This window comes from Canis aureus, chromosome 29 (genome assembly GCF_053574225.1).
Source record: "Canis aureus isolate CA01 chromosome 29, VMU_Caureus_v.1.0, whole genome shotgun sequence".
Taxonomy (NCBI): Eukaryota; Metazoa; Chordata; class Mammalia; order Carnivora; family Canidae; genus Canis; species Canis aureus.
Window position 1 is genome coordinate 10734375 of NC_135639.1, and position 15399 is coordinate 10749773.

General features: G+C 43.1%; 1 protein-coding gene across 4 annotated transcripts in view; it reads right to left on the reverse strand.

Annotated features, from left to right (window-relative positions):
• The window catches only part of PLPP4 (phospholipid phosphatase 4), a 118478-nt gene that overhangs the window by 43531 nt on the left and 59548 nt on the right, over window positions 1-15399 (reverse strand). The window lies entirely within an intron of this gene.

Consider the following 15399-nt stretch of genomic DNA (forward strand, 5'->3'; position numbering starts at 1 on the left):
GCCACCACCATCTCTCCCCACACCACACACAGGCCTGGCATGTAGTAGATATCTGATCAAAGCATGTGGAATAAATGATTCACTAAAGAGATGAATGGGGTGCCTGGGTGGCTCAGTCAGTTAGCATCTGCCTTCGGCTCAGGTCATGATCCCAGGGTCCTGGGATCAAGGCCCGCATCGGGCTCTCTGCTCAGCGGGGAGTCTGCTTGTCCCCCTCACTCTCCCTCTCCATGTGCGACCACACACTCATGCCCATGCTCTCTCTCTCGAATAAATTAATTTAAAAAATCAATAAAGAAACAAGTGAACACTTTTGAGAGCTTTTAGAGAGTATTGGAAATTTTACCTGAGATGTAGTAACAAAGTCCCAATTGCGAATTATATGGCAACACCTCACTTGTCACAGCAGCTACAACAGCAGGTACAACAGCAGGAGGAGATAAACCTCGGGGTCACAGCACCAAGCCGCAGGAAGAAATGGGGAGAAGCGAGCAGCTGCTCGTTAGGCTTCCCTGCTCTACAGCAAATGCCTCTCACTTTTCTTTTCCAGAAGGAAATATTTTTGAAAGAAAATATATGGAAGCTTGTTTTATTTGTAAGGTGTGGTAAATAATACCCAGGGCAAATATTCTAACATTTGACCAAAAGGCCATATTAGTAAAGGACAAATATATCCATATGTTTTACAAGGTTACTAATCACCACGGGATGTGGAGAGGCTCAAGTGGAGGTTCTCAAGAATATTCCCTTTGGGGAAACCTGGGTGGCTCAGTGGCTGAGCATCTGCCTTGAGCTCAGGGTGTGATCCTGGAGTCTAGGATTGAGTCCCACATTGGGCTCCCAGCAGGGAGCCTGCTTCTCCCTCTGCCTACATCTCTGCCTCTCTCTGTGTCTCTCTCATGAATAAATAGAATCTTAAAAAAAAGAATATTCTCCTCTTTCCTTCCCTCCTTCTTGAAGAAATATTACAGAGATCCTCATAACTTAAAAAACTGAGGGAGATAACCCTATGGAAGAGAACAACCTGTAGCCTGAAATCAAATCCATTTACTGGTGGAAATAAGCACAGAAGCTCCCCAAAAATTTTTAACCTCTGAATGTCTCCTTGTTTAAAAAAAAAATACTTGGGAGTGTCAAAGCTCTGGAGTAAAGAAGTTAGTTTGTCTCCCTCCACAACACACACACAAGTCCCCAGGTCCCACTTAGGCTTCCAGACATAAGGGGCTCTAACTTAGAGTGTCATCTTGGTCTTTCCAGTCATAAGCAAGATTTCCCAGCTCTGCGGCGGAGGCAGAAAGGGGTCCAACATTCACAAAGCACTGATTATGAGCTTCACATCATGCAAGGTGCTTCCCCACTTTTATCCCTTTCAACTCTCACAAGAAATTCTCTGGTAGGGATCTTAAACCCTCTTATAAAGCTGCTGACACCGAGGCAGAGTCAAGAGCTTCATAAGTCAAAGTAAGCTATAAGACCTTATCCCAACCATATCCCTTTCATGTTCTAAGAAGAAAGGGGAAAACTGAGCGGTCAAAGGTTTGCTGCTAGATTTCACTGCTAGGGAGCAGGACAGCTGAGCACATTAACAGCTCAGGTATCTCTAACAAAGGAAAGTGTAGGGTATTCTGGGAACTCAGCATCACTGGTGAATTTGGGGTCCTGATCACACATTTATAGCATAAATATAGTTAAGACAACAAATCAATTAGTTCAATAAATATTTGGGGCACCTATATGGAACCATTCACTGTGCTGGGCCCTGGGAACACATCAGTGCTGAAGATTATCAAGGTCCCCACCCTCATGGAGCAGAGGCAGATGAAAACAAGCAAACCACCAGGGTGATCACAGAGACAAATATGTGCTACAACAACAACAAAAAAAAAATGGCAGGAGCAAATGGGGTGTTCAGGATGGCTGCTTTCCTAAGGCCACATAGAGGCTGAAACTCAAGGAATACATAGGAGTTAGGCAAGGTAACATCTTAGTTTGGGTTCCTTCAGGATGAGACTGAGGTAGATTCAAGTGCAAATAGTCTGTTAGGAAGATGATTCAAGAAAACACCAGTGGAGAAGGAAGACACAGATGAGAAGGAAGCCAGTTATCATGTTACCACTATGGGAGGCAAGAGTCCAACCCCGCTGGGGCTCTAGGAGACAGTGTGAAATACACCCTTCAGACCCATTCTATCTAAGGTGCAAGGGAGCTGGGATATTTATATACCAGTTGTTAGTCAGAAGCTGAGGGCTGCTCCAGGGGATGAGAATGCCTTCATTCTCTGCACACCCAGTCTTCTATGGTCAGAGAGAAGTAGGGGCCGGTAGCTGGAAACTGGAGTGGTATGCATGATACAATGAGTGCTGGAGGAATGTGGGCAGGCTTCTGACAGCATTTGAGAAGTGAGAGCAGGGCAAGTACAAATGTCAAAAAAGGAAAGAATGTCTCATGTTGAGGGAGCTATCAAAAGTTGGGCTCTGGGGGTGTCTGAGTGGCTCAGTTGGTTGAGTATTCAACTCTTGATTTTGGATCGGGTCACGATCTCAGAGTCATGAGATCAAGCCCTGTGTAAGGCTCGCAGCTCAGTGGGGAGTCTGCTTGAGATTCTCTTTCCATTTGTTCCTCCCTCCATTCTCACACGTGCACCCACTCTCTCTCAAATAAATAAATAAATCTTTAAAAAATATGTCAGGCTCTGAAGTCAGATACTCTGGGTATAAATGTCACCTCTGTGACATGCTGGCTGTGTGGTGTGGGGGCTAATCATTATCCTCCTCTGCCTCGGTTTCCTCATTTGGACAAGAGGACTAATAAGAATACTGACCTCACAGGTATGTTGTGGGGATTCAATGGGATAAGTCCTTTAAAGCTGTTAACGTAGACTCTGACACATTTTCCATGTTCAATAAATGGTAACTGTTTGCTTGTCATCAAAAGGACAGAGTGCCTGGAACGCAGGAAGTAAGGTTTGGTGGGGGTGCAGGACATGAGGTTGAAGAGGCATAGGGGCCAGAGCAACATCTGGGACTGGATTATCCTTTCCGCAGGAAGCCACTGAAAAGTTTTAAGCTGTGGAGTGTCCTGACATCACCATTCTAGAATGTCCTACTCTTCAAAAACTTGAGATGCTTTTTCTGCTTCTAGATCCCCAGAGCTGAATCCACTACTACTGTCATAGAAGGAAGGTGCTATTTTGCACTAATTAGCAGACTCCAGAGACTGATGGGAGCAAGAAATTGCTGGTTTGAATCATCCAGTGACTGAACAGACTTGGCTGTAAAATGATCTGTTTCATTTTCCTTCGGCAGACTTAACTTCCTAATTAAGTTGACTCCAGCTAACATCCAAATGACTGCATTTCCCTAGTAGATGCCAACAGAGATAGGAGAGGCAGCCCCCAGACCCACCAGGAGACATAGGAAGCAAGTCTGGAATGAAAAGTTTGTTGTGGAGAATCTCATGGGAATAAGTTATGTGCTTTTATGAGTTCTACCCAAAAGGGAAAAGAAAACACACTGGTGTTAAGGATATGTATGCTAGATATGAATCTGAGAAGACACAAAAGTAAAAGGCCGGTGGTTCTGAACACAAAATGTATTGTTTCTATGGCAGGGCCCCCTCTGAGGATGGGTACCCACACAGGACTGGGACAATTTCCAGAGAAGGAGATTGCAGAACAGTGTTGGCTCATGATTGATTGGTTGATTGATTTCTTTCCTTTTTTGTTTCTTTCTCTTTCTCTTTGTCTCTTTCCATCCATACACACATATCCCAAAAGATGTCCATTACAGAGGACACATGATCATTTCGATTTCTATTTTTGGAACACATCTACCATCTTTAATGATCTCTGGGCCCATATTTGGAAGACTGTGTTAAGAGTCAATGGTTTGATATAAAGATAAAAGGAGCCCACACAAATAGGTGCCTATTGAACAATTCCTTTCTAATTCAACTCCATTCCATCACTGATGGCTAAGAATAAGATCTCTATTATAAAAATTTTTTCACAATTGATGGATCCAAGTACTCACAAGAAGTCATTGCATGATACGAGAAGCGGTTAGATGAGGAACAGAGGACATTTACTAATGGTAAAAAAATCAAAACAGTAAGAATATACAACAATCATAAATATATATATATATATATATGCCTATAAAACAGCTCTAAAGTATATGAAGCAAAACCCAGTAAAACTAAAAGGAGAAACAGCTGAGTCTACAGTTCTAGTTGAAGACCATCAAAGCCTACTCTTAGTAATTAACCGAACACTGAGACAAACAGAATAAAAGCAAGGATCAGAAATTTCCGAATGACACCATGGTAACTTAATGGACACTTATAGAATGCCACACTCAACAAGTGTATAAATATATTTTCAGGTGGTCTTGGAGAGTCCACTGAGAGAAAATATTCAGTAAGGAATAAAACAAATATCAATAAATTTCAAAATACTGAACATAACTTTTTTCTGTTCATAAAAAAACAAAGTTAAAGATTTGAAACAAGATAGCTAGAAAAGCCACTGGAAAGTGAAAAACTCACTTCTAAATGAGAAAATCAAAGACAGAATCAAAGATCAAAGAAGAAACAATAAGGGAAGTTAGAAAACTATTTTGAACATAATAGCAATAAAAACTACAATACGACAAATTTTGTGGGGGTACTGCTAATGCAGGGCTTAAGGGAAATCTGTATCTCTAAATGCTTACATTAGAAAGGAAGAGGTCTTAAAAAAAAAAAAAACTCTGATTTAAATTTCCAACTTAGGAAACTAGAAAATTATGAGCAAATTAAACAAAAATCGAAAATAAGGAAATAATGCAAACAAGAGCCAAAATCAATGATGTAGAAAAGAGACAAAACTAGAGAAAATAAACAAACACAAAAGTCGGTTTTTAGGAAAGATCAGTAAAATTAATAAACCCTAAGTACAATTAATCAAGAAAAAAGTAGAGAAAATAAAAATTACAATAACAGAAAAGGAAGAGGGTTGTCAGCACTGCTCTTACAGACACTAAAAATGTCAAGAGCAGAGTATTTTTTTTCAAGAGCAGAATATTACAAACAACTTTATCCTAACACATCAAACAACCTAGAAGAAAAGTATAAATTCCTTAAAAATACAATCTATCGGATGCCTGGGTGGTTCAGTGGTTGAGTGTCTGCCTTTGGCTCAGGTTGTGATCCCAGGGTCCAAGGATCGGGTCCCGCATCGGGCTCCCCACAGGGATCCTGCTTCTCCCTCTGCCTATGTTTCTGCCTCTGTCTCTGTGTCTCTCATGGATAAATAAGTAAAATCTTTTTAAAAATACTAAAATAATTTTGTATAAAGTATCATCAGTACTGCACATGGTAAGAGATGGGCAGAAAAAAAAACAGGAAGCAGGAAGGGCAGGATGTTATAGCCAGTCATGGGTATTTAGTAGATTTGTTTTCAGTTCTATGTCTGAAAATTTGTATAATAAAAAGTTAAAAAAGAAAGCAAAAGGCATTAGGCTCCTTTACTCTTACCTCGATCTTTTTTTTTTTTCCCCACAGAAATCAAATAGTGGGTTGAATTTTTGAGGGAGAGTATTTTGAATTAATTAAACAGTGCCCATATTTCCAACCTCTCCTACTCTATCGGGCCAGGAACATGGAGAGTGGATGAATTTAACATGTGAGTGATTGACTTCCTCCACATATTTACCTAATCGCCCTAGACTAGGGTTTCCCAGGCTGGACACCACTGACATTTGGGGCGAGCTAACTCCGTTGTGGGGCTGTCCTGTGAGCTGCAGGACATTTAGCAGCAACGGTGGCCTCTGTGTCCTTGATGCTAGTAGTCCACCCACCAACTTGTGACAGCTACGACTTTCTACAGACATTGCTAAACGTCCCCCGGTGGGCAGAACTGTCCAGTTGAGAACTACCACCCCGAAAGTGCATCCTCAACCGGGACACCACTCCCTCCCAAGGGGATGAAAACTGGTTCAGGTGTTAGCATTCCTTGAGGCCCTGCAAAGAGCCATGGTGCATACACAGATATATAGTATATTCGGTGGAATTAAAATTTCACAGCAGAAAGGAGAAATTAGGGAGGGAAAGGTCTAAAACAAGGAGGAGGGAGCAGGGGTGATAATGAAAGAGACTAAGAAATACCCTCCTACAAAGAGGCCTAGGATTTTACTTGATAGAATCAGGCCCTCTCTCCGTTTGGCATCCCCAGAGAAAGGCTTTCCGGTGTGCTGGGGAGTCTTCCTTTGCTTGAAAAAGATGTGGCAAAAGCAGCAAAGCTGCTTCCCAGAACCTCTGAAATTGTCTTTGAAGCCTGAAATGTAGGATGATACAAATTTAAGGAAAAAACAAAACAAAACAAAACTATGAGGGGTTCTTGCTGAATCTGACGCTGTCCCTCGACAGGGTGGGGAGACTAGAAGCTTCCCTTTAAGTTCTAACAGAACCCACACAAACTGAGCTGACCTCAGACAAATGGCCACCTGTTTGTCCTGGCCCAACCAATGACCAAGGGGCAGCCATGCCACTTTATAGCAGTTTTAAATGAAGAAGGAGGTGGCATTTTTCAAGTTTCTCATTTACCAAAACCCATCCGGCAAAGCCCCTGGATAGCAATCTCACTTAACTCAATGATGCAGAAGAGATGAATCTTACAATTTCCTGTTTTCTTTTTCCTGTTTCTTTATGCAAAAGCTGGCCTAACACTAGAAGAACCAGCTGGTTTATGATCCTGAATATTCATGCTTGATGGAGTCACACCTGGCCAGTTAGCATACATGCTATCCTTTGATCATTTCTCAATCCACAGTTAAAATGCATTTAGATTTGTTCAGTGAAAGCACAGTCCCAGACGTGCAGCCTACAGAGACGCTTTAGTGGGTGCACTCCACATTCGAGGACTCTGTATCAGAGTGAACACCGAGGCTGACCGAGAACCTTCTGGCATGTGGCATCTCTGTAACTAAGGGATGAGAGCATTTCGATGGTGCTGTTGATTTTAAAATGATAGCAGAAGGAAAGAACAACAGGGTGGCAGCTCATTTTATGTGTCATCGTGGATAGGCCATGGTGCCCAGCTGTACTGTCAACTTCAGTCTTGATGTTGCTGCGAAAGTGTTTTTTTTTTTTTTTTAAGATTTTATTTATGTATTCATGAGAGTAAGAGAGAGAGAGAGAGAGGCAGAGACACAGGCAGAGGGAGAAGCAGGCTCCATGCAGGGAGCCTGATGCGGGACCCGATCCCGGGACTCCAGGATCATGCCCTGGGCCAAAGGCAGGCGCCAAACCGCCGAGCCACCCAGGGATCCCCCGAAAGTGTCTTTAAATGTGGTAAACATTTACAATCAGTTGGCTTTAAGGAGCTCACCCTCCCCAGCGTGCCTGGGCCTTGCTCAATCAGCAGAAGCCTTTAAGAGCAAAGACTGAGGTTTCCCAAATAAAATTCTACCTCAAGACTGCAACGTGGAAATCCTACCTGACTCTCCAGCCTGCCCGCTTGCTCTGCCCATTGCAAACTCAAGACAACAACATCATTTGTTACCTGAGCTTCCAGCCTGTGGGCTGACCCTACAAATTGCAGACTTAACAGCCCCACAGCCATGAGAACACATTTCTTCAAATAACTGCTCCCTCTTCCTTCCTGTCCTTCTCTGCCCCTCTACACACATACACCACAAACACACATGGGTGCGTGCGTACACACACACACACACACACACACACACACACACAGCTGTTTCCATTTTCTCTGGAGAACCGTGACTGATGCAAACAGGAACACATATCCTATCTTAAATGGGACTAGAAGCACAAGTCCACACTGCAACATATGCCAAAGAAAGCAGGCGGTAGAGCAGACACTTCCCAGAGCCAGGAAAGGCAAGTCTACACCTGCAGAGGGTGGTGCTGATGAGAAGTCACTTATCTACCAGCAACAGCCTGCAAAGCTCTGAGCTGGAGGGGGGGGCCCACGTACCATGAGAGGCAAGGGGAAGGCAGGGATGGGAAATGAGGAACAGGTGGAAAGTCCTTATGACGAGCGGTTAAACACTCCACCCCATCCTGCAAACCAGGAAGGAAACTGCCACCTACCTCCCTGACTCTTGAAGAAGGTGGAAGGCTGAACTATTTGGGCCTCTGCATTTAGGAACAGCAGGCAAGTAGAGAGCAGAGCTGAACAACCAGACTGAGAAGTAAGGGTCGAGGGTAAGTCCGTCTGGTGCCCTGTAAGAAGCCCGGCCCCTCAGCCTGGGGCGCCTCCTCTGGGGAGCAGAGTAACCTCAAAAAGTAAGGGCCAGATGCTTACACTTGGGGTCATCCAGTGAAACCCCAGCTCCCTCCCCATTCATCCTTCAGTGAAGCTTAATTAAGGAGCTCTGTCTGGTTAGCTTTAGTGCTTTCACCTAAAATAAGACTCCCAGTGAGGCACATCATTGTGAAACTTCTGATGGCCAGAGCTGGAGAAAGGATTCTAAGAGGTTCCAGAAAGAGAAGGAAAAAGAAAACCAAGGAAAGGAATGCTATAAGGCTTCTCTAGTATCTTGCACAGAAGTGATGTTTCTACCTACAATTCTGAACCCGGCTAAAGAGGCGAAAAAAGAGACTTCAAGCATAAATATCTTAAAATGTGTAGCTCATACGTCCTCTCTCCTGGGAAATGATAGGAGAAAGTGCTTTTCCTCCCAGAGCTTTTCCTGTTCCCTGCTTGGAATCCCTAGTCCCCAATTCCAGAGCACTGTGGTAATGCACCTGGGACTCATCCTTGCTCTAAAGAGGCCATGGCCATGTCTGACCATCCTGTACTCACCCCGAGTATCAACCCAGTACCTACAAAACAGTAAATACTCAAGAAAAATCTGTGAAATCATCATTAGCCAGATACACCTTTTAAAATCATGTCTGCCATTTAAAGAATGTATCCCACAAGCATTGATCATCCTATAAGTGCCCTCTTTTTAAAATATAAGAGTCATCTGGGTGGCTCAATCAGTTAAGCATTTGCTTTTGGCTCAGGTCAGCCCTGTGTCGACTCCCTGCTCAGTTGGGAATCTGCTTGTCCCTCCCCTGTTCTTGCTAATAAATAAATAAAATATTGAAAAAAATAAAAATATAATATAATGGGGTTGTTTAAAAATGAAGCATTTGTGTGCACTGATCTTGCTTTAGTAATGCTTTTTTCCCCTCAGACTTAAATGTTTTAGAGCAGTTTAGGTTCACAGCAAAATTAAGAAGGTCCAAGTATTGTTAAAATGTCTTTGCTACCCAAAGCAATCAGCACATTCAATGCAATCCCTATCAAAATATCATCAACAGGCCAGCCCGGGTGGCTCGGTGGTTTAGCCCAGGGCATGATCCTTCAGCCCAGGGCATGATCCTGGAGACCCGGGATCGAGTCCCACATCAGGTTCCCTGCATGGAGCCTGCTTCTCCCTCTGCTTGTGTCTCTGCCTCTCTGCCTCTCATGAAAAATCAATCAATCAATCAATCAATCAACATTTTTTTCACAGAGCTGGAACAATGAATCCTAAAATTTGTATGGAACCAGAAAAAACACCAAATAGCCAAAGGAATGTTGAAAAAGGAAACCAAAGCTGGATGCATCATAATTTTGGACTTCAAGCTGTATCGCAAAACTATAATCATAAGACAGTATGGTACTGGCACAAAAACAGACAAATAGACCAATGGAAAAGAATACAGAACCCAGAAATAGACCCTCAACTCCATGATCAACTAATCTTTGACAAAACAGGAAAGAATATCCAATGGAAAAAAAAGACAGTCGCTTCAACAAATGGTGTTGGGAAAATTGGACAGCCACATGCAGAAGAATGAAACTGGACCACTTTCTTATATCACACACAAAAATAAACTCAAAATGGATGAAAGACCTAAATGTGAGACAGGACTCCATCAAAATGCTAGAGAAGAACACAGGCAGCAACCTCTTTGACCTCAGCTGCAGCAACTTCTTGCTAGACATGTCTCCAAAGGCAAGGGAAACAAAAGCAAAAATGAACTATTGGGACTTCATCAGGATAGAAAAAACTTTTGCACAGCAAAGGAAATAGTCAACAAAACTAAAAGGCAACCTACGGAATGGGAGAAGATATTTACAAATGTCTTATCAGATAAAAGGCTATATCTGAAATCTATAAAGAATTCATCAAATTCAACACCCCCAAAATAAAAATCCAATCAAGAAATGGGCAGAAGACATGAACAGACATTTCTTCAAAGAAGAAATACAAATAGCTAACAGACAAATGAAAAAATGCTCAACATTACTGGGCATCAGAGAAATATAAAGACCATAATGAGATACTACCTCACACTGGCCGAAATGGCTAAAATGAACAACTCAGGAAACAAGAACTGTCGGCAAGGATGCAGAGAAAGGGGAACCCTTTTATACTGTTAGTGGAAATGCAAACTGGTACAGTCACTCTGGAAAACAGTATGGAGGTTTCTCAAAAAGTTAAAAATAGAACTACCCTACAATCCAGCAACTATATACTAGGTATTTATCCAAAGGACACAAAAATAGTGATTCAAAGGGGGCACATGCACCCTAATGTTTATAGTAGCAATGTCCATAATAGCCAAACTATGGAAAAAGCTCAGATGTCCTGTCCATTGACAGATGAATGGATAAAGCAGATGTGAGAATTTGTTTGTTTATTTATTTATATATCACACATATACACACACGATGGTATATTACTAGGCCATCAAAAAGAATGAAATTGGGATGCCTGGGTGGCTCAGTGGTTAAGCGTCTGCCTTCAGCTCAGGGCGTGATCCTGGAGTCCTGGGATCAAGTCCCACATCGGGCTCCCTGCATGGAGTGTGCTTCTCCCTCTGCCTATGTTTCTGCCTCTCTCTCTGTGTGTGTATCTCTCATGAATCAATAAATAAAATCTTTTAAAAAAAAAAAAAAGAATGAAATCTTGCCATTTGCAATGATGTGGATGGAACCAGAGGGTATTATGCTAAGCAAAATAAGTCAGAGGAAAACAAATACCATATGATTTCACTCATATGTGGAATTTAAGAAACAAAACAGATAAACATAGGGGAAGGGAAGGAAAAATAAAATAAGATAAAAAAAAAAACAGAGAAGGAGGCAAACCATAAGAAACTCTTAACTACAGGAAACAAACTTAGAGTTGCTGGAGGGGAAGTAGGTGGGGGCATGGGCATTAGGAGGACACTTGATATAATGAGCACTGGGTGTTATATGCAACTGATGAATCACTAAATTCTACCCCTGAAACTAATAATACACTACCTGTTAACTAAATTGAATTTAAATAAAAATGTTTTTGAAAATAAAAAATTAGAAAGGAAGGAAGGTAGAGAGGTACAGAGACTTCCCACAAGCCTCCTGTCCCCACACATGCACAGCCTCCCTCATTATCAACATCCTCCATTATCTGTTGGAATTGATTGACTTACACTGACACATCATCATCACTCAAAGTCCATAGGTTATGTTAGGGGTCACTCTCGCTGCTGTGCATTCATAGGTTCCAACAAATATATAATAACATATCCACCATTCTAGTATCATACAGAGTAGTTTCACTGCCCTAAAAATCCTCTGTGCTCTGCTTATTTATCCCTTCCCAACCCCAACCGTCATGGTAACGCTTTTCAATACTATTTACTTGGAGCATAAGGAACATGTTTTCAGTTTTGTGGGTCATGTCTCCCTTGGAACTACACAACTCTGCCATTAGAATGCAAAGCCTCCATAGGCAATACATAAACAAATGGGCATCTCAGTGTTCCAATAAAACTTTATTTACAAAAACAAGTAGGCATCGATTTAGCCCACGGGCTGTTGTTTGGTGATCCCTGAACAACAATATCACTTTATGCATTCTCATCATTTTCACAAGAAAGAAGTTCCTTAATAGCTTGACTTGGCATTAATAATTTGGTTTTTTTTTTTTCCTATTTTTCTCTCTGAAAGCTATTCTTTTTCTAGAATGTGAAAAAGTACCCAACCGAAGCCGAGACTACAATGAAAGACAATTCCTTTTCAGAATATCCCTGCTTTAAAGCTATATTGCCTTCCTTTGCTTTAGATATCAAGTTTCTGGGGGCGCCTGGGTGGCAGGCAGTTAAGCAGCTGTTGGTTTCAGCTCAGGTCATGATCTCAGGGTCATGGGATTGAGCCCTGCGTTGGGCTCCACACTCAGTGGGGATGTCTGCACTTCTATTTGCACACATGTGTATACGTGTGTGCACTCTCTCTAAAATAAATGGATAAATCTTTAAAAAAAAAATTCAAGTTTCTGGTAACTCTGGAGGAAACTACTCGCTCTTTGAAAATGTAATCTCTGTTTTTCCCACAAGGGAGGTTTGGGCCGCCTTACCAAGCAAGTCCCATAAGATGGCTGCTGTGGGACATGCCCTTGGCCAACCATATGCCACGTGAGCACTTCAGTTAAGTCCTGTTTGACTGCTTACCAAGCACTGGATCTTTTGTTTCCAAAATAAACCAATGTTTGTTCTTATGTTCAAAGAAAACCAACCTTCCAGTCACTGATTATAAACAGAGCAGAAGCAAAGCCGTGATTGCCTAGCGTGAGGAATTCATCTTAGGAGATCTCGTGGTCCAGAACACCTGTGTCCACTCACTCCATTGCAACCTACAAAGTTGATTTCACTGAAGGGAGGAGGAGTGTGTATACCACACTGGGGTTCCACTAAGATCATCCCTCTGAGGTCCAGTACCTCCTCCGAGAGCCAGGAGTCATGCCAACTACTTCCTGTTAGCCACAGTAAGAAATCCAAAGCACAGCACTGATGGTTTTTCTAAGTGGATATGGCGGCTCCCTGTAAGGCAATCACTGACCTGTCACAGCAAAGAAAGAGAACAGATAAAAATACTATCATCAAAGCCTAGGGGCTGGGTAGGCTTCTGTGTCTGCCAAGTAGTAGAAATCTGTAACATTTTAAGTAGTGTCTTAAGCAAAAGATAGTAATAGCCTCTGTCAAAAAAGCTCATCTAGCACAGATGGGACATCAGCCATGCACTTGACAGGGCAGCTGGTGGCAGCCCTGTCAGAAAATGCGTCTGATAGGGAATGTGTACTTCTCAAAGAAATACTTCTGTGGGGCCTGGCCTCTACTCTCTAGGGCCAAGCAGGCTTCTGGGCTCAGTTACTCACACGACAGCTATGTCCTTCCCCAGGTCAAATGCAACACTGGATACTAAGTGGTGTGGACACACTTCAGTGAACTACCTGAAAGCCAAGGTTAAGGGCTTCATTCTTTCTGCTTTTAGCTTTGGAAGCCCCTTAAGCCCAGCACCGAGTCTTTGGGAGGACAGAGCATTCCTGAAAACAACGGAGCACTTGAGGGACCCTAGGAGGACAGAGGTGGAGAGCATGTGGGAGCCAACCCCAGGTGCATGCCTTTCCGGGGACCTCAAAACAGTGGTGGCAAGGGAACACTGGACCACGAGGAGATAGAACTCAGGGCGGCAGGTGTTCCTCCAGCTGGCACCTACGACTCCCCTAAAACAGACGCTCGCCCAAAATGAGACTTCCAAGAGCACAAACGACCTCAGAGGAGAAGTGCTTCCAGACCGATGTTTGGCCTCAAGTGGCCTCGGGGAACCCTAGGTCCTCCACCTTCATGCACCGCCGGGCCCCTTGCCGTATCAACCTCAATGGACATCCTGATGAAGCATAGTCAGTAAGCATCTTCTCCTCTCAATCTCCCCCAAGACTCTAAAGTCAAAGCCTTTCCACTAGCAAGTGGATGTGTTTGGTTTAAGCCTCTGTATCCTTTTTGCAGGGTGGCCGTGACCAAAGACCACCAGCCGGGGGAGGCTGAAAACAACAGCCCCCTATTCGGGAGCCCAGAAGTCTGAAATCAAGGTGTGGGCAGGACCCTTCCTTGCCCCTTCCAGCATCTGGGAGCTCCAGGTATTCCTTGGCTTGTGGCGACACCACTCTGATCTCTACCCTCATCTTTGCATGGCCTTCTCACCTGTGTCTCCGCATCTCACATATTCCTGTCTTTCTCTACTGGGGACATCTGTCATTGGATTTAGGGCCACCCTACATCCAGGATGATCTCCTCTCAAGATTCTTAATTTAATGACATCTGCAAAGATGATTTTCCAAATAAGATCATGTTCACAGGTTCCATAGGCTAGGACTTGGACATATCTTGTGGGGGAACATGATTCAACGAGCTATAGTCTCCAACAAGCCAAACAAGAATAGGAGTTACTTATTTAAATACACATGGGATACTTCACTGAATTTAATCACTGCAAGGCCTGAGACACTATCGAGTTAGAGGCTGGCATGAAGGTCAACTAAGTGTCCTTGGATGAGATACTGAGTTTGTCTGAGCTTCACTGTCCTCATGTGCAAAATGGGGATAACCCAACCTGGCGAGGCCATTGTGCAGATTAAAGGTAATTCACTTAGAGCGACTGGCACCCCAATATCTTGTTGACAGGGCTCCAGTCTCTAAGGACTCTGAGCAAATATCCAACAAACACTGCAGGAAAAGGCATCCAGTCACTCCTTGATCTAGCGACTATCAGGAAATGTCTTACATACTTAGAAAAAAACAGAAAAGATCAAGGAAACAGGCTCACCAATGGCCAATAACATCAGACCTGTGAGAAATCAAGGACTTTGTGTCGTAAGAGCAGCCCCTCCCAAGTGGTCACCTGTGGCCACGGTTTCCCAATGATCCCAGTGTCACCAACCTAAATCTACAGTGTACAACTGTCTCTAGGCTTCCCAGGACACAAGCTGTGTTTTATTTATCTTTGTGTCCCCAACACCTAGCTTGGTGCTTGGCACCTTGGTCATTCAATAAACATTGCCGGAATGATCCAGGACACTCTGGAACCTCAACTCTGGTTACAGACAATAATATGGATGAGTATTATTGATTTAAAGCACCATACTAAGTACTTCACATCTACATTGAGGGGATTAAATAAAATAATGTCCCTACCCATGTTGTCATGGCAGTGCTCCACAAATGTCAGCGATCATCATTATTTATTTTAACCCTCACTCCACCTAATAACGGAGGTGCCATCATTCCCATTTTACACAGCAGGAATTGAGGCAAGAGCAGGTAAGTCGCAGAGCTAATACCTGGCAGAACTAGGGTTTGTCATGCTACAAAGACTTGTGTCCTCTCCACTACACCACCTTGCACTAATTCATATTACTTAGTCTTGACTTTAAGGCTGGTCCCAGCCTGCATATCTATAACCAGACTATATATTGAGGCACTTCTGCGCGTGCGTGTGTGTACATATATAGCCATATATTGGTACACACACGATGCCTCCACTAAAGAAATAAACTAGAGAGAACACAGAGCTGAAAGCATATGGTCCCAGGGAAC